The sequence below is a fragment of the Equus quagga genome, chromosome 3 (assembly GCF_021613505.1).
Source record: "Equus quagga isolate Etosha38 chromosome 3, UCLA_HA_Equagga_1.0, whole genome shotgun sequence".
NCBI lineage: Eukaryota > Metazoa > Chordata > Mammalia > Perissodactyla > Equidae > Equus > Equus quagga.
The window spans coordinates 60,834,602-60,860,490 of NC_060269.1; the positions used below are offsets into that span (position 1 = coordinate 60,834,602).

The window sequence follows — 25,889 nt, forward strand, 5'->3', positions numbered from 1 at the left end:
TAAGTTGTTATCAACTTAAAATAGAAGGTTATAACTACCAAATATTTTATGCAAGCCTTGAACTAACCACAAAGAAAAAAATCTATAATATACATATGAAAAATAAAGAGAAAAGAAACAAAGCAAATCACTACAAAAAATCATCAAATGACAAAGGAAGACAGTAAGAGAAGAAGAGAGGAACAAAACAACTGTAGAACAGACAAAAAATAATCAACAAAATAGCAATAGTAAGTCCTCATCAATAATTACCTTAAAAGTAAACAGATTAAACTCAGCAATTAAAAGGCATAGAGTGGCTGGATAGATAAAAAAACAAAATGCAATGATATGTGGCCTACAAGAGACATATGTTGGATTTAAAGACACACATAGGCTGAAAGTGAAGGAATAGGAAAAGATATTTCATGCAAATGGTAATCAAAAGAAAGCAGGAGTGGTTATATTTATATCAGACAAAATAGACCTTAATTCTAAAACTCTCTCTAGAGACAAAGAAGGATAACATATAATGATAAAAGGATCAATTCAGCAGGAAGATATAACAATTATAAATATACATATGCAACCAACATCAGAGCACTTAAATACATAAAACAAACATTGACAGATCTGAAGGCAGAAATTGACAGCAACACAGTAATAGTAAGGGACTTCAATACTTCACTGACAAAAGTGGATAGACTATCCTGACAGAAAATCAATAAAGAAACAGCTGACTTGAAAAACACTATAGACCAAATGGATCTAACAGACATATATGGAACTTTCACCCAATAGCTTCTCCAACACACACACACATTTTCCATGATAGATCACAAAATGGGTCTTAAAAAATTTAAGAAGATCATCCAAGCATCTTTTCTGACCACAATGGAATGAAACTAGAAATCAGTAACAGTGAGAAAACTGGAAAATTCACAAGTAAGTGAAAACTAAACAATGCATTCTTGAACAACATTGGGTGAAAGAGGAAACTGAAAGAGAATTTAAAAAGTATCTCAAGACAAGTGAAAATGAACACACAACGTATCAAAACCCATGGGACACAGCAAAAGCAGTACTAAGCAGGAAGTTTATAATGATAAATGCCTACATTAAAAAAGAAGAAAGATCTCAAATAACTTGACTTTACATCTCAAGGAATTAGAAAAAGAAAAATATGCTCAAAGTTAGCAGAAGGAAGGAAATGATGAAGATTAGAGCAGAAATAAATCAAATAGAAAATAAAAACAACAGAAAAAATCAACAAAACTAAGAGCTAGTTTTCTGAAATAACAAACAAAATTGACAAATCCCTAGCTACATTAAGAAAAAAGAAGATTCAAATAAATCAAACCAGAAATGAAAGAGAAGACATTACAAAGGATGCCTCAGAAATGAAAAAACATCATGAGACTACAATGAACAATTATATACCAACAAACTGGATAACCTACAAGAAATGGATAAGTTCCTAGAAACAATCAAATCACCAAAACTGAATCAACAAGAAAGAGAAAGCCTAAACAGACTACCACTAACTAAGGAAATTGAATTAGTAATTTTCCAAGAAAGAAAAGCCCAGGACCAGATGGCTTCACAGGTGAATTCTACCAAACATTCAAAGAAGAATTAACACAAATCTTTCTTAAATGCTTCAAGAAAATAGACGAGAGAACACTTCTAAGCTCATTTTATGAGGCCAACATTACCTTGATATCACCAGACAAGAAGCTACAAGAAAAGAAACTACAGACCAATATCCCTGAAGAATACAGACGTAAAAATCCTCAATGCAATACCACCAAACTGGATTCAAGAGCACATTAAAAGGATCATACACCTGAGACTTATCCCTGGGATACAAGGATGGTTCAACATACGCAAATCAATCAATGATTGACACAACACATCGACAAAATGAAAGAAAAACACCACATGATCATCTCAATGGACAGAGAAAACGCATTTGACAAAGTTCAACATCCATTCATGATTAAAGCTCTCAACAAAATAGGAACTTACTTTGACACAAGAAAGGCCAGATATGAAAAGCTCACAGCTGACATAATCAATGCAGAAAACTGAAAGCTTTCCCTCTAAGATCTGGTACAAAGTAAGGATGTTCAGCTTCACCCCTTCTTTTCAACATAGTACTGGAAGTCCTAGCCAGAGCAAGTAGACAAGAAAAAGAAATAAAGGCATAAAATTGGAAAGAAAGAAGTAAAATTATCTTTGCAGATGACATGATCATATCCATAGAAAACCCCAAAGACTCCACATCAAAAAACTGTGAGAGCTAATAAACAAATGCGGTAAAGCTGCAGGATACAAAATCGACATAGAAAAATCAACCACATTTCTATATGCAAACAACAAACTATCTGAAAAGGAACTTAAGAAAACAATCCCATCCGTAATTGCAACAAAAAGAATGAAATACTCAGGGATAGATGTAACCAAAGAAATGAAAGACTTGTACACTGAAAATTACAAAACATTAACGAAGGAAATTAAAGATGACACAAATAAATGAAAAGACATCCTGTGTTCATGGATTGGAAAAATTAATATTATAAAATGTCCATACTATCTAAAGTGATCTACAGATTCAATGCAAGCCCTATCAAAATCCCAACGGCATTCTTTACAGGAACAGAAAAAAAATCCTAAAATTAACATGGAACCACAAAAGACCTCAAATAGCAAAAGCGATCTTGAGAAAGAACAAAGCAGGAGACATTACATTTCCTGATGTCAAAATATATTACAAAGCTACAGGAATCAAAACAGTATAATATTGGCATAAAAACAGACGTATAGACAAATGGAACAGAATAGAGAGCCCAGAAATAAATCTATGCATCTACAGTCAGCTGATCTTCAATAAGAATGTCAAGAACATGCAATGAGAAAGGACAGTCTTTTCAAAGAACAGTGTTGGGAAAACTGGATATTCACATGCAGAAGAACAAAATTGAACCTTTATCTCATACCATATACAATAATCAACTGAAAATGGATTAAAGAATTAAATGTAAGGCCTGAAAGCATAAAACTACTAGAAGAAACCATAACGGAAAAGTTTTTTTTCTTTTTTTTTTTTTGAGGACGGTTAGCCCTGAGCTAACTTCTGCCACCAGTCCTCCTCTTTTTGCTGAGGAAGACTGGCGCTGAGCTAATGTCCGTGCCCATCTTCCTCTATTTTATATGTGGGATACCTGCCACAGCATGGCTTGACAAGTGGTACATAGATCTGCACCCGGGATCTGAACTGGTGAACCTCAAGCCGCCAAAGCGGAATGTGTGAACCTAACCACTGCGCCACCAAGCCGGCCCCAGGGACAAGCTTCTTGACAATGATCTGTACAATGAATTTTTGGATACAACACCAAAAGCTCAGGTAACAAAAGCAAAAATAGATAAAAGGGATTGCATCAAACTAAAAAGCTTATGTACAGCAAAGGAAAAAAGTCAACGGAGCAAAAAAGCAACCTGTAGAATGGGAGAAAATATTTTTCCTCTACTTTATATGTGGCAGGTGTTCCACAAATAAAGTAGAGGAAGATGGGCATGGAAGTCAGCTCAGTGCCAGTCTTCCTCAGCAAAAAGAGGAGGATTGGCGGCAGATGGTAGCTCAGGGTTAATCTTCCTCAAAAACAAAAAAAAAACAAAAAAAAAACCCAGAAGTTTATCCCCTATGGTTTTTTTCTGGTAGTTTTATGCTTTCATATCTTATATTTAACCATGTGTCTGATAAGGTGCTAATATCCAAAATATGTAAGGAACTCGTACAACTCAATCGCAAAAAAAAAAAAAAACCAAGAGAAGAGAAAAGCGATTGAAAAATGGGCAAAGACCTGAATAGACGTTTCACAAAAGAAGGCATACAAATGGCCAATAGGTATATGAAAAGATGCTCAACTTCAATATTCATCAGGAAAATGCAAATCAAAACAGCAATGAAATATCACTTCATACCTCTTAAAATGGCTATTATCAGAAAGATAAAAAGTATTGGCAAGAATGTGGAGAAAAGGGAATCTTTGTACACTGTTGGTGAGAATGTAAACTGGTACGGCCATTATGGAAAATGGTCTGGAGGTTCCTCAAAAAATAAAAAATAAAACTACATTATAATCCCATTTCTGGGTATACAGCCAAAGGAAATGAAATCAGTATCTCAAAGCGATATCTGCACCCTCATGTTCATTTCATCATGATTCACAATAGCCATGACATGGAAACAACCTAAGTGTTTATCAAACAGATGAATTGATAAAGAAAAGAAAATATATATGTGTATACATTTATACATATATATGCATGTGTATATATACACACACACAAAATAGAATATTATTCAGCGTTTAAAAAGAAGAAAGTCCTGCCATTTGTGACAACATGGATGAACCTGGATGATATTACATTAAGTGAAACAAGCCAGATACAGAAAAACAAATACTGGGTGATCTAATTTATATGTGAAATCTAAAATATTCAAATTCGTAGGAACAAAGAGTAGAACGATGGTACCAGGGGCTGGGGGAAGAGGGAAATGGAGAAATAGTGGTCAAGAGGTACAAAGTTTCTGTTATGCAAAAAGAATGAGTTCTGAAGAACAGCTGTACAGCAATGTGACTATAGTGGACAATATCATATTGTGTATTTTAATTTCGCTAAGAGGGTAGATCTCGGGTGTTCTCACCACAAAAAGGGAAAAAGAAGGAAATGGTAAACATGTGAAGTGATGGAAATGTTGATTGGCTTGTTGGTGGTCAATATTTCACAACGTATACATGTATCAAGTCATCACTTGTACAACTTAACTCTATACAATTTTTGGTAGTCAATTATACCTAAATAAAGCTGAGGGAAAGAAGTAAAGAGGAATTAAAATGGCATACTAAAAATAGTTTTTTAATACAAAATCAGGCAATAAAGGGGAACAGAAGAACAAAAAAGAGATGAGACAAGTAGAAAACAAATAGAAAAATGGTAGATCTAAATCCAAACGTAAATAATTACATAAATATAAATAGATTAAACACTCCAATCAAAAGGTAAAGATTGACAGACTGAAAAAAAAACCAAGATCCAACTCTATATTGGCTAGAAAAGATGCACTTTAAATTCAGATTGACATTAACGCTAGACCAACAAATAGGTTGAAAGCAAAAGATAGGAAAAATATATATGATACATACGGTACAAATATAACTGGAGTGCCAACATTAACATCAGACAAAATAGACTTTAAGACAGGAAATATTACTGAGAAAAGAAGGTGATTTCATAGTAACAAAAGGGTCAATAAAGCTAGAAGATGGAAAAAATTATAAATGTGTATGTACCTAAAAGAAAAAAACTTGAAACATATGAAGAAAAATTGATGAAATTAAAAGGTGAAATTTATAATCCAACAATTACAGTTGAAGATTTTGACACTCCTCTCTCTGGAATTGATAGAACAAGCAGAAAGAAAATCGGGAGGGATAAAGAACTGAAGAATGCTGTCAATTAATTTGATTTAACTGACGTGTATAAACACTCCACGTAGCAACATCAGAATACCCGTTCTTTTCAAGTCTGCATGGAACATTGACCAGGATAGACCCTATCTTAGGCCGTAAAACAAGTCTCGATTACTGTGAAAGGAACAAAATCACACAAAGTATATTCTCCAACCACGATGAATATTACATTAGAAATCAATAATAGAAATAAATCTGATAAATCTCCAAATATGTGGAAATTAAACGACACACCTCTAAACAACCTCAAAGATGAGGAGTTAGAAGGGAAATTAGGAAATATCTTAACGTAAATCAAAATTTAAAAAAGCATATTAAATTGTATGGTAACAGCAAAAGTAGTACTTGGAGGGGAATTTATAGTTTTAAACACCAAGATTAGAAAACAAGAAAAGAAATATGTAAAATCAATGAAACAGAAGAGCAAATCAAATCTAATACAAGCAGAAGGGAGGAAATAGTAAAGATCAGAATAGGAATCAATGAAACAGAAGGCAAACAAACAAATAAAAGAGATAATCAATGAAACCAAAAGATGGTTTGATGAACCTCTAGCTAGACCAATCGATAAAGACTCAATTTCAGTAAGGACAAGAGAAGACCCCATTTTCATCACAGAATCTCCTGAAGGTTCAGGAATTAGAAATGAGGGAAAAGGTGTGTTAAAAACAAAATGATTGATGAAAGCTTACTTAGGAAGCAGTCAGACTCCACCCCCTTGCTTTTCCTCCCTACTCAGCACACCTTGCCCTTTGCCCCTCCACACCCCAGCAGAAGACTGGAGATTTGTTCTCTGTTGAGTCTATTGAGGTTACAACAGAGGGACTCTGAACTGGGAGACTCCAGGCACAATTGAGGACACAGCCCCCATCCTGAAGTCAGAGGGAATAAGTGAAAATTTGCCTACTGAAGATTGAGAACTGCCAACCGCAGCCTTCCTCCCCAATACGCATCCAAAACATAGGCATCCGGCCTTAGGCCTTCAAGCAGGAGGGTAGGAAAGTCTACTTTGGGGACTCTGACCAGCCCAGAGTCTAAAAATGCTAAGCGTTTCCATGGACACAGCCCAAGCCATATCACCCTACAGTGAGAACAGTTGACAATCCTCACCCATGGGCTCAGAATGTCAAACAATCTTTTGAGTGCACCACTCTGAAATACGAACGACCAGTCAAGAATAAGTAAGCATTTAGCATCTGATATGTCAGATAGAGACAAAACACACAGGAGGAAAAAGGAAAAGTTCGGAGGAAACAGAGTCTGCGCAGGGAAAGGACAGCTTCACAAAGACTATTATTGGTATTCTTACAGAGTTAGTAGATAATATTGAACAATGAAACAAGAAAAACAGGATGCTTAAAAAAGAAGAAACATTCAGAAACGACAAGAACAAGGAGCCTCAGGGATTAATAGAAAAATGGAAAGGTTGAAAGATAAAAAGGAAGAAATCTCAAAGAAATAGAGAAAAAGAGAAAGCAGACAGAAACAGAAGGGATAATTAAAGAACCATTAGAGAAGGTCCAACTTTTAAATAACAAAAAATTCCACAAAGAGAGAAAAGAGAAAACAGAACAGAATTATCAAAGCACTAGTTAGGAAAATTTCTTGGAGTTGAAAGAGTTAAGTTTCCAGATTGAAAAGGTCCCTTGAATGTTTAGCACAATGGATAAAAACCAACCTATCCCAAGGCACTGCATCATCAGATTTCAGAACAATGAAGCAAAGAGAATATCCACAGGCTTCCAGAATGAAAACAGGGAACAGAGGACCAATGACCAAAATAGTTTTGAATTACTCAAAGTAACCCTGGAAGCCAGAAAATAATGGAACAATGTCTTCAAAATTCTAAGGGGATGTTATTTCCAACTTAGAATTCTATCTTGAGCCTAATGATTAATTGGGAGTGGGAGTACAATAAAGACATTTTCGGGCAAGCAAAGTCTCAAAACATTGATTCCATGCCCCCTTTCTAAAGAAGAGACTCAATGATGTACACTATAAAAATGAAGAACTAAACCAAGGAAGAAAAAAACCTGGGATCCAAGAAACAGAGCAGCCAATATGAGAGAGGTGAAAGAGATCCCCAAGAAGATGGTGAAGAGAAATCTCAAGAAAACAGCTGTGAAGTGGGACATTTTGGAGCAGGTCAGTGTCCCGGGGGATTTCTTCATTAAGGCGATATTACCATATTGCCTGATGTGTTTGAATGTACTGAGAAGAGATTTACAAAACTAAGGACAACTACTTTGGCGGATTGAATTAATGACCAACACATAGATAATTAAGCAAATGAGAAATCAAGTCAATTACATCGAGGAAAAACTTAATATTGTGTTTGGAAAAAAATAAGCATAGTATAGTATATGGTTCAGCTGTGGGTAGAGTTTGTATAATCATAACAGAAACATTGAATACTTAGCGAATAAAAATTAATATATAGCTATACTGGAAAGATGGGGAGATAAGAAGAGTATGTTGGAGAGACTGAAAAAGAGCTAAATTTATCTCATAGTAAGAAGTAAAAGGATCATGTCTAAAACTGAAATATCATGAAATGGCAATCTAAGCATGTTATTTGGTGAAATGGAGGTAAATGTCACAATCATCAGTTGAAAATGCTGAAAGTGTGCATTCTGGGGAGCAGAAAACAGTAGTTGGCAGGGGCAAAGGAGCCCACGGTTTTTTCATAGCAAGCCTCTCTGAGTCTCTAAACCACATACATGTATGACCCTGATACACACTAAACTAGATTTAAAAAAAATCAAGAGAGAGAAGGAGATGACCAAGATTACGGAGAGTTGAGCTTCTGTACTCACAGGTGGAATATTGCCCGGAAACCAAGGGAGATTCTGGGAATGTGGTCCTGAGAAAAGTCTCAGAACACTGAACAGAAGAGGCAGCAACAAAATGTGATTCTTAGCAGCCATCCCAACGTTCACGAAATTAGCAGTCTTTTCTCTAATCCTTGGGAACTCCAATAGGAAATGGACTTGTTTTCTCAGAATAGCTCAGTTCAAAACTAGAGAGCGTACAGGGCCTATCATTAAGGTTGTGGATATCACAAGCCCTGGACCCTAGAGGAGATGCTTGCAGACAAAGGACAGGAAAGCACAGAGCAGTGGCTTCCAATTTTTTTTATTGTGACCCACAGTTTACACTACAACCCAGTATACACATGTGAATAACTAACGCACAGTTTCACCAAAAAATAACTATCCTCACCTTTTATACATTCTGTTGTGTTTTACCCCTCTCTCTTCTCCTTTCTTCTGTGGGCTTTATTCATTTCAGTTCTATTTCATTTTTTAAATGCTGGTTTTGACCTACTAAATTGATTTTCACTACCACTCAGCCATCAAGCCCCACAGAGCCAAAAACCCTGGTGAGAAGCATCCCAAAGGGACTGTGGCGAGCCTGGGAAGCAGCTGGAACCAGTGGGAAGAGCGCGGGCTTTACCACCACGCAGCTCAGAGTTGAAATCCCACTTTCATAATCCCGCTTACTGGCTGTGAGATTCTGGCTGTGTTACCTAATCACCTCAACTTCCTTGTCTCTAAAACTAAGATAACAAAACCCAGCTCTTCAGATTCTTGAGACAGCAGGTCTGTAAAGTGCTTGGCTCTCAAAAGGCACTCAGAAAATGTTCATTACCATTTCTTTTAAGTTGAAGGCGGAAGCCCCAAAAATGTGGGTCCTTACAAGTGAGTCCGCATGTGTCCCTGAAGTAGTTTAGTGGTTAAGACCTTGGAGTCTGGAGCAAGACTGCCTGGGTCAAGCCCTGCCGCAGAACAGCCCTGAGGACTTGGGCAAGTTGCCCAACCTAGCTGGGGTCTGTTTCCTTACCTTAGAGTGGGGATGATAATAATACCTGTCTCTCAGGGTTTTGTGAGGATTCAATGACATTTAGAACAGTTCCTGACACATGAATGTAGTGTAGACCTTTACCATCACCACTGTAATGACACATGAATACCATGTAGTTTACCACCATGACTGTAATGACTCACAAACGCCGTGTAGACATTTACCAACATCACTGTAATCGTGTCGGCTGGACACGAAACAAGTGACAGTGAGGCAGGATCCAAGGCTCCCAGGGAAGGTAGGGAGCACTAAACATTTGGCCTGTCTACACTGGCACAGCTGCAGTGGTGATTTTCAGCCAGAGACTATGCTGACTTGTCAGTGTTAAACCTTTGGAACAGCACCATACTTGTACCTCATTTTCTTAGCATTGTCCCCGTGGCACCCTCCAACTGCCCCTCCCCCGCTGCTACCAAGGAGAGAGCTAAACACGAGGTAGAATCCAATTTGGAGTAATATGCAAAGGCAGGGTTGGGCAGCAGCCTCAATGTGGTTGTTTAGAATTTTCTGAGCACTTAGAATGTCCTAGGATCTGAACTGTAGTCTGGACCGACTCCCCCATCAGATTCAGGCAAGAATTGTGTGCGAGGTGTGGAGTGCATGCAAGAAACTCATCAAAGACGTTTGCTAGGGAGAACCGAGAAGGGTTTGGAGCAAAGTTTGCCCTTGTACCTTCCTCACACCCAAGGGACAGGGATGAGGACTCCTACCCTTGCCTGACCACCAGGAGTGGGCAGCTGAGAGGGTTGGAAAATGTCATAGGATCTGTGGTTGCCTAGCTAAAATCCACTCCCCCTCCTCCTTCTAATAAAACTCAGATTTTCTTTTGGGGATGCTCTCCTCTCCCTCAAGTTCAAGTGGTTTGAGGCAATCTGGCCCAACCCTACTCCCATGAACCAATCAGCACATCCCATCCCTGAGACTGTAGTCATTGGTTCAAGGGTAGAAATTGTTCTAAGTGGGTCCAACCAGGGTAAATAAGATGGCTCTCACTTATTTTATAAGACAGGAGGGCTTGATTCAAACTTCTATTCTAAGTCCCCTGTTTCTGCAATGTGGCCTGGGAGCTCTTCATAGCTACCAAGATCATACAGGAGCAGACTTAGGATGAAGCCAACACTGCAGATGGAAGAGCAGAGAAATGGAAAGGAACTAGTCCTTGGGGATGTTGTTGACCTGCTGGATTAAACTAATGCCGAAGTCTGCCCTACTTCTAGACTTTCCAATTATAGGAAACTATAAATTCCCTTCCAAGCTGGGTTTTCAGTTATGCAGCAGAAAGGGTCCTAATTGATGAACAAAACAAGCCTAAATGTTGGGATTGTTTGGGGAATAGAGCAGGGTAAAGATGGCTGGTAAATGTTCACATGTTCATATGATATTTATTGTGAAATATATATTTGGTCTTTGTCCAGTTTTCTGACACAGAGCTCCTAAAATACTTAGAATTTCCTAAGTGCTGAGAGCAATAATGGTGTCTTTTGTTGTGTTAATGAGGTGACTTTTGGAAAGCATCTGGGTAACCCAAGGATGAGGGCTGATTGCCAAGGGAACCAACCATGTGTTTAGAGGGTTGAAACTTTCAGTCCCACTTGACTTCAGGGAGGGGAGAGGGGATAAAGAATGAGTTAAATTACCAACAGTCAATGATTTAACTGGTCATGCCTATGTCATGTAGCCTCCATAAAAACTCAGAAGGATGGGGTTCAGTGAACACATAGACATTTGGGAGAGTGGGGCTCCTGGGAGGGCATGGGAGCTCCCAGCTCTTACCCCATACCTTGCCCTTGTCCTACGCTCTCTTCCATCTCGCTGTTCCTGAGTTATATCCTTTTATAATAAACCAGTGTCTAGTTAGTAAAATGTTTCTCTGAGTTTTGTGAGCTGCTGTAGCAAATTAATGGAACCCAAAGAGGGGGTCATGGGAATCTCCGATCTATGGGTCATCTGTCAGAAGCACAGGTGACAACCTGGACTTGTGATCTGAAGTGAGGGTGGGGCATAGGCTTGTAGGACCGAGCCCTTAACCTATGGGATCTCATGCTATCTCCAGGCAGATAGTGTCAAAATTGAGTCAAATTGTTGGACACCCAGCTTGTCTCAGAGAATTGTTTAAAGAATGGTAAAAACCCCACACACATTGTAATTGGTGTTCGGAAATGTACTTCCAAATTCCCAAATCCATGCCATTCTGGTGCTTTCTACGGTGGTCATCCACACTCTCAGGCAGCAGGCCTTAGATGTGCCCAATCCAGAGATCTCCAATTGTCGGCCCAGGACACAGACCCACAGAAGTCTCTCTTTTTCCCCTTTCCATCCAGCATTAGCCCATTTATGTTAGGTTTAAAGTTTGTTGACAGCAATTAGAAACCAGGAGATAGTATTTGAAATCCCATATTCCTGTCTTATTTCGAAAAGTCCTCAGGACAGCATTCCCACAGGGTCACGATCAGGTGAGCCGGGTGGTGGCTGCTCCTCAGCTGGAGCCGTGCCACAGTCTCCCACCACTCGAGGACTTTCAGTTGACATTTATCCCTGTGCTGTATTGCTGCTTTATTTGCTACAGTTGGGCTAACAGAAAGGCAAGATTTGTCTTGTCCCCATCCTTCTATCACAAGTGTGACAGCGAATGACAGAGAGGCCATCGCTTTTGCTGGATCTGTCTCCCTCACTCAAGCCACCTTTGTGTTTTCCACTTCTTATCTAGTCCAGCCTCCTCCTGAGGAAAACTCAAGCCCAGAGAGGGAAAGAGGTTTACACAGGGTAACTCAGCACAATATGGAACCCCTAAGTCCTAATTCCTCATCCACATTTTTGTCGTATCCAGTGCCTCCCAGATAAATATCATATGTCACAGGAAACCTCTCTATGTACTTCTGAATACAGCCAGGAATCTGAGAGCATGTTGGCTTTTAAAGGTTCCATTCTTGGCTAAGGCCTTTCCCCAGATCCCTGGCCTCCACCCTGGTGGAGAGCAGAAAGAGCACGGGCTACGTCAGAAAAACTTAGCGTTGGCTCTACCACTCACTAGATGTGACCTTGGGCAAGTTACTCAAGTCCTCTGATTCTTAGGTTTCTCCTTTGCAAAATAGTGTAGCAACCTCTAGACTGAAGTAGAGCTGTTGTTAGGAATAAATGTGAACCTTTGTACGAGGGCTGGCGCACAGTCAGCAAGCCCACTCCCTCTCTGCATTCTGAGTAAGGAGCGCATTCAGAAACCAAGAGCCTCTATTATCACGACCCTCCCCTGCCTGTCCAAACGCTGAGGCATCCCTGGGTGCTGGCTTGGCTGTTTACGAAGCATGTTTGTGAGCGGGATCATACTTGGACTTCTTGACAGCCAGCCCAGTGCAAGAGGACTCCTCAGCCGCTCCTTACAGAAGAGGGCGGTGACTGCCCCAAGCCACACAGCTGAGCAGGGCAGCCCTGGGACTCTGACCACAGCTCTGTGCTCACTTATTCTGTAACTCCAGAAAAGCGGCTCTAGGACTCTGGAAAAGTGGCTGCAGGACTCCCAGCTTCACCTACGAAACGCAGGGAATGGACCTGGTGACTTCTGAAGTCCTCCTAAAGTCTCTGTGTTCTGTACGTCTCAGAATTCTGTGGCTGAATCATGTCCCCCCAAACTTTATATGTTGAAGCCCTAATGCCCCGTATCTCACAATGTGACTGGAGACAGGGTCTTTAAAGAGGGGAATAAGTTAAGGTGAGGCTTTCAGGGTGGGCCCTAGTCCAATATGACTGGTGTCCTCATAAGACGTGGAAATTTGGACACACAAAAGGGACACGAGACATGCACATGCACAGAAGAAAGGCCACGTGAGGACACAGGGGAAGGCAGCCACCTGCACACCAAGAAGAGAGGCCTCAGAAGGAACCAACCCCACTGACACCTTGATCTTGAACTTCCAACGTCCAGAACTTGAGAAAATAAATGTCTGTTGTTTAAGCTACCCAGTCTGTGGTCTTTCGTTAGGGCAGCCTGAGCAGGCTCGTCCAGAGTTCCATGTCACTCCACTATGAAGAGCCACAGGCTTGGTGCTGCTGAGGTACCCATTGAAGTAGGATGCCACTCTCTCAGACAGTACACAAAACAGTTGGGGGCAATCTGAGGGAGATTTTGGAAGTAGTTGTTTTTAGTTTTGCTTTAGTTTTTGTTTTATTTTGTTGGCTTTTTCTATCTGCCTCTCCAAATTTCCCATCCCCCTTCCTCTGTTAAGAGATGTGCTCCCTGGTCACAGGGGAGGACGATGACCCAGGGCCTGACCAGCCATAATAGCCCACCTCTCTGACAACAGGGATTGGCCCATGGAGTGGTCTTGGACGTCAGCATGGCCCGCGAGAGCCCCTCCCGGGATTGCCACAAGGATTACAGTAACAACAGCTAACTTTGACTGCATCTTACTATGGCTGCCTCCTGTTTTAAGCCCTTCATAGGTATTATCTCCTTTAATTCTCAAGCAACTCCATGAGATGGTTTCTTTTGCTGTTTCCTGAGAGGTTAAGTGACTTGTCTAAAGTCACCAGGTTAGTGAAAGGCTAAGCCAGGATGGATACCCAGAAAGTCTGGCTCCAGCACCCATGCTTTCTGCTGAGGACACTAAGCTGGAGCTGCTGGTGGATGTTTTACCCACCACACAGAGGAGGCCTGTTTGTACTCTGAGATAAAGAGGCAGGTCACTCGGGGTGATAGTGCCCAAAGAACGAGGCAGCAGACGCGCCCTCCATGGGTTAACACCAGCATCCTCTACTCCCAACTGGCCTCCTTTGGCAGCACTGGGGTGGGGCTGGCCCCTGGGTCCCAACTCAGTCCCTGAGAATGAGCTGTTCTCTGCTGGACCCTAGGGAAGTTCAGAGCACACCCGTCCGCTGCAAAGATCCCAGGTCCTGTCCTGGGGCTGAGGTAAAGATCCCAACTTGGCCGACAGCCCCAGGCCCCTCCATAACCAGCCATCCTGCCCCTCAATTGCAAATGGAGATACTAATATTTACCAGACAGTGACTGTGGGCGTTAACAATGAGCTGATATGGGAAAGGACCTCATATTGGGCAAGGAGCAGGTGCTCACTGGGGACCCTATCATTTTAGGACAACTTGGAGACAATGGAGCTCATCTCTAGAATTGCTAAGGTGGTTCTTTATCCTAGAGTTCACTGACCCTGGCTGCAATCACCAGAACACAAACCTATAATTTTCACTCCTGATGCAAAGGCAACAGCTGCCATGAGGGTCTTTGGGCACCGGTTTCCCAGGAGCCAGCATCCTCTTTGTCTTCTAAAGCTCCCTCAGGAAAATAGGGCTGCCCCTGCCCCAGGGAGCTCCTCACACCAAGATCCAAGGCCTCAAAGGGTTGTGAACTGCTCAAAGCCAGACCCAATCTGAACAGCCCAACAACTCCATCAATAAAGCCTTTGGATTGGGGCATTGTTCCTTTGCCCCTACACGACCTACACACCCAACTCCCATAAAAAGAGGGAAGAACACCCTACCAGTCAGAAAATAAGATGCCCAGTGTCACTGATCCCTCAGTGAAAGGTAGTCTTCAGTTGATTTCCTATTTGTCAGCTAACTGGGAGCCAGGCCTGTGAGCCCAGGATGTAACGGGTGTGGATTTCATGCTGAGAAGTGGTAACAGCTCCAGAGCCACCTGCAGGGGAAGTTTGGGGCCAGCACTGGGGTACTTGAGGCACTGGTGGTGGAGGGGAGCAGTGTGAGGGCACTTGAAAGGGGATAGGGCAGGTGAGAGATGTGTAAAGAGCCCTAGAAACCTGCATCTACACCTCTGGGCCCTTCACTATGTGTGTGCCCTTCGTATCTGCTCTACAGCTCGGCACCATGCTCCAATATGGGGTGCCTGACTGCCTTCATCTCATCCCTCTTTTGTGTCAACTTTAGGGTCTCAGAATTAACATGTCCAAGACCAATCTCTTGATTTTTCCCTCCCAAACCCACTTTTTCCTTGATTCAATGAATCAACACCATCACCGACTCTGTTGTTCAATCCAAAATGCCTAGCAGTCATTGTCTCAGTCCCTTTCCCCCAATCAGCAAATCCTAGGAGCTCTACCTCCAACATGATCTAGAATCTGCCCACTTATCTCCACCTGCATCGCTGTCACCCCAGTACAAGGCATCATTGGCCTCGACAACGGCTTTCTCTGGCCGCTTTTAATTCCCCTCTCCCCAGTATTCTCCCTTGTGTCATCTCGCTTTATTTTCTGGAGGTACTTATCAGTAGCTGAACTTACCTTGTTGGCCGGTTTATTTCATTGTTATGGCCTGTCTTCTTCGCTCACTAGCACACAGGTAAGCCACACAAGAAGGGGCCTTACTGTTCTTGTCCATCACTGTACCCCAGCCCCTTGCACAGCTCTTAGCACATCGGAGGTGGAGGTGCTCCATCACAGTTATTGAAAGATTGACGGAATCTTTATCTGGATCTTGTTGTCTCTGTCTTACAGGGTTAAGAGAAGGAAGGCGATTTGGTCAAGGCTGCAAGCTGGCGATCAGTAACACCAGGACTGGATCCCAGGTCTCCTGACCACAGTCCAGTCCTCTCTTCTCTCCAGCACTTGGCCCCTTAGAAAATTCTTCCCAGACTTCCATTCCACAATCCCACTAATGACTGGTTTGAGTTGAGAGCAGATGTTCTGGGAGCTTCAAACCCTGAAGGCTGAGCTGCCACAAATCAGATTTTCTCAGTGGTTTAAAGAGAGGTCAGCAACGTCTGCAGCCTGGCAACTCTAGGCTCCCTGCCCTCCGGTCCCCTGAGGGGCCACCCCAGCCGGCTGGGGCCCACGCCTGGTGAGTCGTGGCTGAGTCAGCGGAAGCTCTTTCAGGGCTGAGTGCCCAGGAGGGTCCTGGCCTCAAGCAGGGCAGTAGCAGAAGCTGAGACCCAGCTGGGTCATTCAATGGAACACAGACCAAGCCCCAGGAGCATGAAGAGACAGGCCGGGGCTGGGGCTGCGGCTGAGGAAGCTCAGTGGCTGCAGAGGTTGGGATCAGGAGAATTCTCCCCAACGAGATGGAGAAGGCCCCCAGAAGCCCTTGGAACCTCCTAAGTCACTGGGATCAGGCCCCGAAGGGCTCCCATCTCTACCTGAAATACTTGACTTTAACTTTTCACTTATAGATCACCTTGTTACCTTGTTCCAAAAAGGACTGCAGTCTAACCAAAAAGATACACAACTACAATACACCAAAAGAAAACATTTTTAGAGTGGATAGGGAAAAATGAGTCAAAGGGGAGAATAAGAATAGAAAAGTAAGACGGAGCCGGGGATGAGGATAGTAGGCCCAAAGCCTGCTGTGAGGTCCTCTCCACTCACTAAGGAGGACACACACTTGGCTGAGTTTTCTAGAAGCCAGAGTGAAGAGCACAGCAGCACAGCTCAAGAATGGCAGCAACCAAAAGAGAAGAACAAACCAGCTGCTCCAAGAAGCCCTGTTCTGAGGCTGACGTCACAAAAAAGAACATCCTGTGCTCAAGTTGTCTGGTGGGCCCTCTTAGAGGGGATGCTGCATGATGCAGGACACAACCTCCCCAACGCTCCTCACAAGAGCTCGGGGACGAGGCTCACTGTTGTGATCTGCAGTGCATCACGGTCGGTTAAGGTCACGCCAAAGGGGGGCCAGGCCTGGGGAACCCAGAGCAGGCAGAACCCCTTTGAAGCCCCTTTAGGCCTTGGGTACTGGGTCAAACAGGCCGTGGACAAATCATTCTAACTCTCCGGGCTTCAGTTTCCTCATGTATAAAAAGGCAATAATTCTTACTCTCACAGAATTTCTATAAGGATTAGCAAAATTATATTTGCACTGTTATGGGCGAAATGTTTGTGTCCCCCCAAGATTCATATGTTGAAACCTAATCCTCAAAGTGATTGTATTAGGAGATGGGGCCTTTGGGAGGCGATTAGTCCTGAGGGTGGAGCCCTCACAAATGGGATTAGTGCCCTTGTAATAAGAAACACAGAGAGATGATTTCTCCCTCCTCCATGTGAGGACACAACGAGAAGGTGGTTGTCTGCAAACCAGACAGATGTGGAGCACTTTGATCTTGGACCTCCCAGCCCCGAGAACTGTAAGAAATAAGTATTTGTTGTTTGAGCCACCCAGACTATGGTATTCTGTTACAGCAGCCCAAAATGACTAAGACAGGTTCCAATATATTATAAAGCTATAGTAATTAAAACAGTGTGCTATTGATTGATTCAGGAATTGGCAACTAGATCAATAGACTTGAATAGAATGATCTGTGCATATACGAAAATAAACTGTGTTAAAATGGCATTTTAAGTCAGTGGAAAAAGGATAAATGAATCAATAAATGATACTGGAGTACTTGGGCAATCATATAGAAAAAAATAAATTATATACTCATCCTCAGTGGTAACCAGAGAAACGAAAAGTAACTGTGAGATATCATTCTCCTCCATCACACACACATAAATAGTCGGACAATATCGGGAGTTGGCTTGGCTAATGGGTAAACGGTCCTACTGGATGGGATGGAGATGTTTATACTGCAATATGGAGGGAAATCTGTCACTATCCAGCAAAAAGGAAAAGGCCCAGTCACCCACAATGTCACCTGCAGGAAGGTACACTGGAGATGCACAGGTAGACGAGGATGGTACTGCACCACTGTGACAGGAACGATGGAAGCGTCCATGGGGAAGGGAGTGGGTCAGTGAAGTGGCTCAGATCCACGTGTATCAACATCAAATGCCTATTGAGGAGGAAAAAGGCAAGTTGCGTAGCAATACTTACAGGATTATACCATTAGGAAAAAATACAAACAGACAAAATGAAACTGTGTTTGTGTTTGCGCTTTATATACGCGTGTGTATAAAAGTAAAGCCAAGAATAAGGAAAACGTCCCCCAAACTCATAGTGACGATGCTTTCTGGGAGGAGGAAAGAGAAGTCATACAGGGGAGGGGCAGGCGGCAGGGGCTGGTCAGAGGGACTTAGCCTCACCTGTAATGCCCTCATGTTTTATAAAGAAGAATCACTTTCCTTACAACTAGTATACTTTTTAAGATAGCATACAGTATGGAAAAATAATATAGTATACCGTATAGAAGCTAATATGCTGAAATATTAATAATTGTTAACTATGGGTGGAAGGAATATGAATGAATGTTTTCTCTTCTTTTTGAACTTTTTGATTTTTCATTATTCTTCAAATTTCCCACCTCTGCAGAGAAAGGGGACCAAAACTAAAACTGAAGGCCCCCAAACCTTTGTCTCTGGACTACCCCAGGAAAAGGGCTCTATGGTGAGCAAATAGGCTGGGGTTTGGCAGGGCCAGGCCCAGAGTGAGCAGTGAGAAGACCCAGGCTGCCTTGGCCTCCTCTCAGGCCTCCAGGAGGCTGGTTGCCACTGCTTTGCCTCACAGCAGCCTCCCACTTGGCCCATTTCTTTCAGGCCTCGCCTCCGCCCTGGCCCCCATACTCCAGCCCAAAACAGTCTCCCAAATAGAACACACACGAGAGAGTTTCCAGTCTACACAGGGCCTAAATCCAATGGGGGCCTGAATTCTCCCTCCCTTGCTTCAGCCACCAGGAGGGACCACCCGTGACAGGAATGAATTCAAGGCCTAGAAATGCACTGAGGCCCTTCTTCCCCAGCTCTGCCCCCGCTGGGCTCACACACATTCCAGACATCCAGGTGCAAACACCTCAGCTGCCTGGGCCTTAGGGGAAGGTGGGGCAAGTTGTGGAATTTTCCCAAGTGATAACTACTGAATGGAAAACATTTTGATGAGTCTTGCTCCTGAGCTCAGGGCTGAAGGGGAGTGACAAGTCCCCAGCTAGCAGCCAGCTTTGCATGTGAGCTGTGGGAGCACGCTGGGAAGTGAGCTCTCTCTAGCCTCAGCCTCTCCATCTGCAGAAAGGACATAGCAAAATTCGCCCCTTGCTGATTTACTGAAAAAGAGGATGGAATAATCTGCTACCCTCTTTTAGCTTCTTAGAAAAGAGGAGAAATCACACAGACCCATTAAAAACAGGGGAGAGACCCCTTCCTGTCTTTCTGTAAGTCAGCGCTGGGGAGGCCAGTGGCGGCCTGACTACGTGTGAGGAGAACTCAGGGAGGCCCATTGAGCTTGTTGCTAGGATGGGAGAGGACAAATGGCCCAGTGCTCATACCACTCACCCCATCGCCAGCTGCCCATCCAGAACATTCCTGGTGATGTGGATTAAGGCTGCCCCAGGTAGAGAAGCCCAAGGTGACCTGGCCTACATGCCGATCTATATGACCTGGTGGATTTTTATGGTATGAATTAGGGCTGCCCCAGGGAGAGAAGCCCAGGGCATCCTCACCTACATGCCAATCTATATGACCAGATTCGTATCTAAAGTTATACCGCACAATAACCAGACCCTATCTGCACTGAAACCATTTAATGACTTTTTACCTCATCTTTTCTCTTTTCCAGTAAAAAGAAGTCACGTACCCGTGCCTTATAAATTTAGCTCTAACCCTCAACTCAGAGCAGCAGCAGGAGCTCTGACTGCCCATGGGTCCTGTCCCCATGCAGCAGCTCTTTACTGCCCATGGGTCCTGTCCCCATGCTATTCCGTACTATTCTCTAAATAAAAGAGCACCACTGCCAGACCTTGAGAGTCCAAGAAATCTTTCTTTCGACTCTTCGGCTCACCATCCCTGCATCACTGGCACACTTGGCTTAGCTTGTTTCCCTCCCCTTCCTTCTTTAGCAGAGGGAACTACACACAAGGGTTTATAAGAACGCATGCTCACCCATTCATTCATTTGTTCACGTACACGAGCATCACTGATCAGGTGCGCTCCATGTTGCAGCCCTGTGCTGGGCACTGGGAACACTTCTGGGAATGGAATGAGTAAGGCACCATCCCTGACCTTGAAGGCTTGGAATCTATTAGGAGAGACGGACAAGAGATCAGTGACCTCAGGGTGAACTGTTGGAGCGGCAGTTTGCCTGGGTGATAGGGAAGCATAGATGAAGGGCACCAGTTCAAGTCAGAGGAGTGGATACGGAGCGGGAGCGGGAGTGGGGGAGGAGCGGGGCGCGGGGGTGCGGCAGGGCGGGTTAGGGGGATAGAATCAATACATCTAGGGAAAGCTTAGAGAATCCATGTATTCTAGGACCTGCATATAGGTACATCAGACCAGATTTACTAAACATTTCTCTACTCCCTTCTAACGCTTAAGTCAGATCACAAAAATATAAGTATCCAGCCCAGAGCCTAGTATTCTGCGGGTAGTGGATGTATTTGCATGGGCATGTTTGTATGTGAGCAGGTTTTAAAAATCTAATGGTTCTTCTGATGGCAAGAAATCTTTTGTAAGGATATACTTCAGAAGGACTATGATGTTTTAGAGTTTGAATCTTAACTATTTTAAACTTGCTTCTGTCTGATTTCTTTTTGGTTCCATCTGATGTCTTGTAGACTCTGAGATCCCACAGGCCTGATCTGTTCGCACGGCTGGACTCAGGAGCATGAAGAGCCGATGGGGAGTGGGGTGGGCACGGGCTGGTAGGATTTTATCCAGTCATTCTGAGGTGCTCTGCCTCCCAACTGCCAACAGGTCATTTTTCCCCCTTGGAAAATGTCAAAGATCATCCTATGCCTCAGTGCCATAAGCCCTGACTTGCAAGGATACAGAAATAAACTGGCCCAAAAAGTTGAGTTCAGGTCCAGGGAGAACAGAGTGGGTCTTACAGAGAGAAGGCATGATGAGGCTGCTCTGAGGTGGGGGTGCACCACGGGTAGGGCTCTGCTGCAGAACTCTCAGCCCAGGCCTGCAGGGACCAAGGCCTTCCTGAGTGGGGCCGGGGAGAGTCAGGCCATTAGTTCATTCTGGCAGCATCTTGTTCATTTAGGCAGGCTCCTGACTCCAGGCCACTGAGGAAGAAATGTATCCCACTGCCTTAGTCCCTTTGAGCTGCTCTAACAAAATACCACAGGTTGAGTGGCGTATAAACAACAGAAATTTGCTTCTCACAGTTCTGGAGGCTGGAAGTCCAAGATCAGGGTGTTGGCCAATTCAGTATCTGGTGAGAACCCGCTTCCTGGTTCATAGCGGGTACCTTCTCAATGGTCCTCACATGGCAGAAGCCGAGGGGAAGCTCCGTGGGTTCTCTTCATCAGGGCACTAATCCCATTCATGAGGGCTCCATTCTCATGACCTAATTACCTCCCAAAGGCCCCACCTTCTAATACCACCACCTTGGGGGTTAGGATTTCAACAGACGAATTTTGAGGGGACGCATTCAGACCTTAGCACCATTCTGAAAATTTCCCTTCCCTTCTCTTTTCCTTCTTTCCTCCTCCTCCTCTTCCTCCTTCTCTTCTTCTTCTTTCTCTTTCTCTCTCTCTCCCTCCTCCTTTTCTCTCGCTGTCTCTCTCTCCCTTTCTCTTTCCTTCTCATAAGCATCATCACAAACAACCATTTCCAAGGAGGGCTGATTCCTTTTGCTGAACATTTTGATCTGATCATGAAACATTAACCTGAAAGTGATTCATCAGGGGGTCCTCCAGAAGTGGTTTCTCTGTGTGTTCATCAGTCTGTCCTCTGTCCCTTGGTTTCTCTCCTCCTTGACCACAGTAAGTCAGTCTATCTCCGTGTGCCTGCATCTATTTTTCTCTCCCTGCCTGCTGCCAGTTCTCTCTGTGAACCAGCAACAGTCCTGGTCATAAGACATTAGTCAGTAGAATGGCAGCTGACCTTACTGAAGTGGCTTGCTGCCTCCCTGCCAGGAAGTGCTTGGAGTCTGTGCCTGAAAACTGTGGCTGAACCGCGGGGTATGTTTGTCTGCTCCATGCTCCACCCTGTTTTCCTGGTGTCAGATTCCAAACAGAGCTACCTCATGTTCAAAGAAGATGAACAGGACAGCTAAGATGTTCAGGAATCTCACCAGCTTGATTGTTTAATATTTGTTCATGCTGTGCATTAGACGAGAATGAGCAACGGGCATGGCCCTTTTCAGGTGGGGCACCATCGAGGAATCAGTTGGTGCACAGACATGATAAGAAACATCATTCATTGGATGCCTACTCTGTGCCAAACCTTATGTCAGGCATTTTATAGGCATTAATTCCAATCCTCACAACCACCCATAGTGGCAGATATTGTTAACTCGATGTGTAGATGAGGAAACTGAGGCTCAAAAGGGTTAGATATTTGCCCAAAGCACCCCATCAGCAAGTGACAGACCCAAGGTCCCCGAAGCCCAAACTGTGCACTACAATATACTTGTTCCCCACCTGGGTGGGCAGGATGGGGTGAGAGAGAAAGTGTGCATCCCATTCGTTTTAACATCTCGGGGGGCAGTTGGTTTGAGTTGGTTTTGGGAGAGTAGATAAATACAAGGGAGATTCTGTCCCCAGTTAGGGAGTTCCATACTCAGGGTGGAATTCCTGGAAAGGAGCTGAATAGGGAGATCCACAGACCAGCTTCCCACAGAATCTGTCCCCAGTGCTCTGCATGGCAGATGACAAGCACTCCATTATCTTTGGGGACCTGGTCTTGATCCTGCCTCCAAGGCTGGTGCTTGTGGTCTGGGTTTTCTCAGTGATAGAATGATTAAGTTCGACTTTATCTCTGTGTGGAACAACTCCTCCTTCTGACACCCGCTTCTGGCCTCCAGTACCATCAGAGATTGGCTGGCGGAAATGAAAAGAACAAACTCCTTAGCTGCAGCTGTTGGCTTGGCCACTAGGGGCGCGGTTGAGTACATGAAGCAATTGGGCACCTCTGGCCTTGCTTCCATAGGCACAGAGTTCTACTGCAGGCCCCACGCTTCCTCATCCTGCCTTCCAGTCTGGGACCACCTTCCCCCACCCCCGAGTTTAAAGTAGGGCAGAGAACAAGCAGGCTATCCCCAGAATTTGGGGGTGTGGCCTTGTTCATGAGTGTCTCACCTGCCAGCTCTCATCCAGCCTCAGAGAAAGCCCACCTGCTCTTTCTCTCCATCTAGCTGGTGTCAACCTCTTGCTGGCCCAGACTTGTAGTATCTGCCAGAACTTCCCACTTTGCAGTTTCTGGTCCTCCCTCCTGCCACTGCCCGCCAAGATAGATCCTCTTCAGTGACTGCAGAGTATCCTGGAATTGTGAGTCAGAAGATGCCAGAGCTTGAACCCCTTGTTCCAGTAGGGAGGAAAACATCCAACGGGGGGAAAGTGATTTGACAAAGGTCTGATTAGTAACAGAGCCGGGACTGGAACCAGGATCTCCTCATACCTATCCAGGGCTCTTTCCATTGTTCAAAGGAGCCAGGCCCCTTGGATGAGATGAGGCATATAAGAATCTAGAAGGCTCTCCCCTGCCCATCAGGGCTGCTGCCCCACTGTCATTAGTGGCATCACTTCTGGTTTCCTTCAAATATTACACATGCCTGAGGAGGCCCTGGTTGTCATCCAAGTTGTCACTAGGATGTGCTGGTGCTGGGCCTGGAAACATTCTCTGCAGCATCTTCTAGATGGTGATTCTTACAAGTGTCCACAGGATAAAAGGGCCAACTCTGCAGGAGATGCTGAGATGCCAGGATGGAGAGGAGAGTGATCTTAAACAAACCACAAGCCAGGCCTGTAATCAGGCCCACCCCTAACATTTGAGAGGTCCAAAGCAAACGCATAAATGGAGGCCCACATGCCATGTGTCTAAGTATCTGAGTTATAAACCAAGTTAACAAACTGTTAGACAATGTTTGTTCTTTCCCCTTGCCTTGACAAATATATCCTTATAACAACCTCAAAGGCAAGTGCCAATTGCGCATCCTTGGACTTCTGGAACACTGAGGAGCAGGGGGAGTGAGGCCAGCAGGAGACACCCCAGCTTGAGAGTCTAGCCTTCACGCACACTCCACAGATGAGGAAAGAGGCCTGCATGGGCCCAAACATGGGCTATTTGGGCAGGAACTTCCTGAGTCCTGGATACTTAGAGCCCAGAGTAGAAGGGAAGGAATAGACTATGAGCGGGCACCTTACCTGGAGGAGGCCCAGAGCAGGGCTCTTTAAAGCATGGGGTCCAAGGCAGGCCCCCTTCCCCATGTATAAGGACAGTGCTATTAAAATTATTTCCATTTCATGGATGAAGTAACTGCAGCTCAGAAGACTTGAGTGACTTCTTACAGGCACACGCCAGTGTCAGAAGAGCCAGGACTTGACCTGAGTCTGCCTGCCTCCACATCCCCCGTGCTTCCCCTTCACCATGCCACGTCCCCACCGTCCTTCATCACCTGGGAAATGCGGTGAGCCACTCCCCGCCATGGGTATGGACTTCCATCGCCTCTCACCGTCAGTAAAATGGAAACAATCTCTTTATTGGTCTTGCCGCCTATTCTGTCCCCGCATCCTTCTAGTTTCTCTGAGATACAAAAGCCATGATACCCTCCCTTCTTAATCCCTCGACTTCAGGATCATGTCCAAAGACCTTACCCTGGCCCATCACGCCCTGTTGTATCCAGCCTCTTGAGTCTAGCTCCTAAATAGCCATCCAATCCTTCCACTTCTTGCCATGCCTCTGCCACTGCCCTGGCCGCACTGTACCCCCATGCCTAGCACTGAGTGACACCAAGTGAGGCGCCCATAAATGCTCATTGAACTAATGGGTTCCTTATAAGACAGGAGGTTGGCCCCATCTCCCTTCTGTGCTTCAGCCTGAATCAACCCCTTCTGAGAGATAAGGGCAGAGAAGAGCCATTGCTGTTGCCAGCATCAAAGCCATATGACAAACACTTCCTGGATCATCTTGAAACACTGGGCCCCGGGTGGAAAAGCCCCTCCCAAAGGCAGATGGTAGAAGCTAGCCGACTGGGGCCCAAGGCTGCGAGATCTAATTGCTCCCTGGAGCAGGGGAGGGTGTCACTACCCGTCATGTCCTCTGTGCAATAGAGCCAAACAGAAATTTCTTCCTTCCTTCTCTCATTCAACGAATAGAGACAAAATTGTAATCACCATAATGAATACACAGGAGCCTTAGACAATGGAGTTTGTCTTTGTGTAGCTTAAAAACTCCTGTGGGAACAAGTGAGACTAATTGAGGGAATGCTTTGTGCTGGGGGAGTGCCAAGAAGGCAGAGACCCAACCCAGCTGAGCATTCTGTGCGTTTCCTTGCGGAAAAGGCAAGTCCTTACAACGGCCCGCCATGTCCACAGGATCTGCCCCAGCACCCCGCGCTGTCACCTCTCTGGCATCATCTCCCACAGCTCTCATCTCCCCCCTGCTTGCTGCACTCCAGTGTGAGGCCCCTTCGTTCTTCCTTGATTTTATCAGGTTTGTTTGCTCACAAGGTTCCTTTGCACTAGCTGTTTCTTCTGCCGGCAACACCCTTCCCACAGATACCTCATGACCAACTCCCTTATCTCCTTCAAATCTTTACTTGAAACTCACCTTATTAACGAGGTCATCCCTGCCCACCATGCATGGGTCAAGCATGTTGTGGTCACTGAGGCTGCCTTGCCCAAGGCTTGGAGGGACTGCAGGGTCAGTGTGGTGCAGTATGGAGTGTCCTAGACTTAGC

The 25,889-nt window shown here is 44.4% G+C and overlaps 1 protein-coding gene across 2 annotated transcripts in view; it reads right to left on the bottom strand.

The window, feature by feature from the left end:
• The window catches only part of BLK (BLK proto-oncogene, Src family tyrosine kinase), a 97,923-nt gene that overhangs the window by 70,648 nt on the left and 1,386 nt on the right, over positions 1 to 25,889 (bottom strand). For both annotated transcript variants that reach the window (XM_046655714.1, XM_046655712.1), the window contains exons 2-3: positions 20,144 to 20,279; positions 17,985 to 18,108 (exon numbers count right to left, since the gene is read on the bottom strand). The gene's annotated coding sequence lies outside the window, so the exon portion shown is untranslated. The remainder of the gene's footprint in view (positions 1 to 17,984; positions 18,109 to 20,143; positions 20,280 to 25,889) is intronic.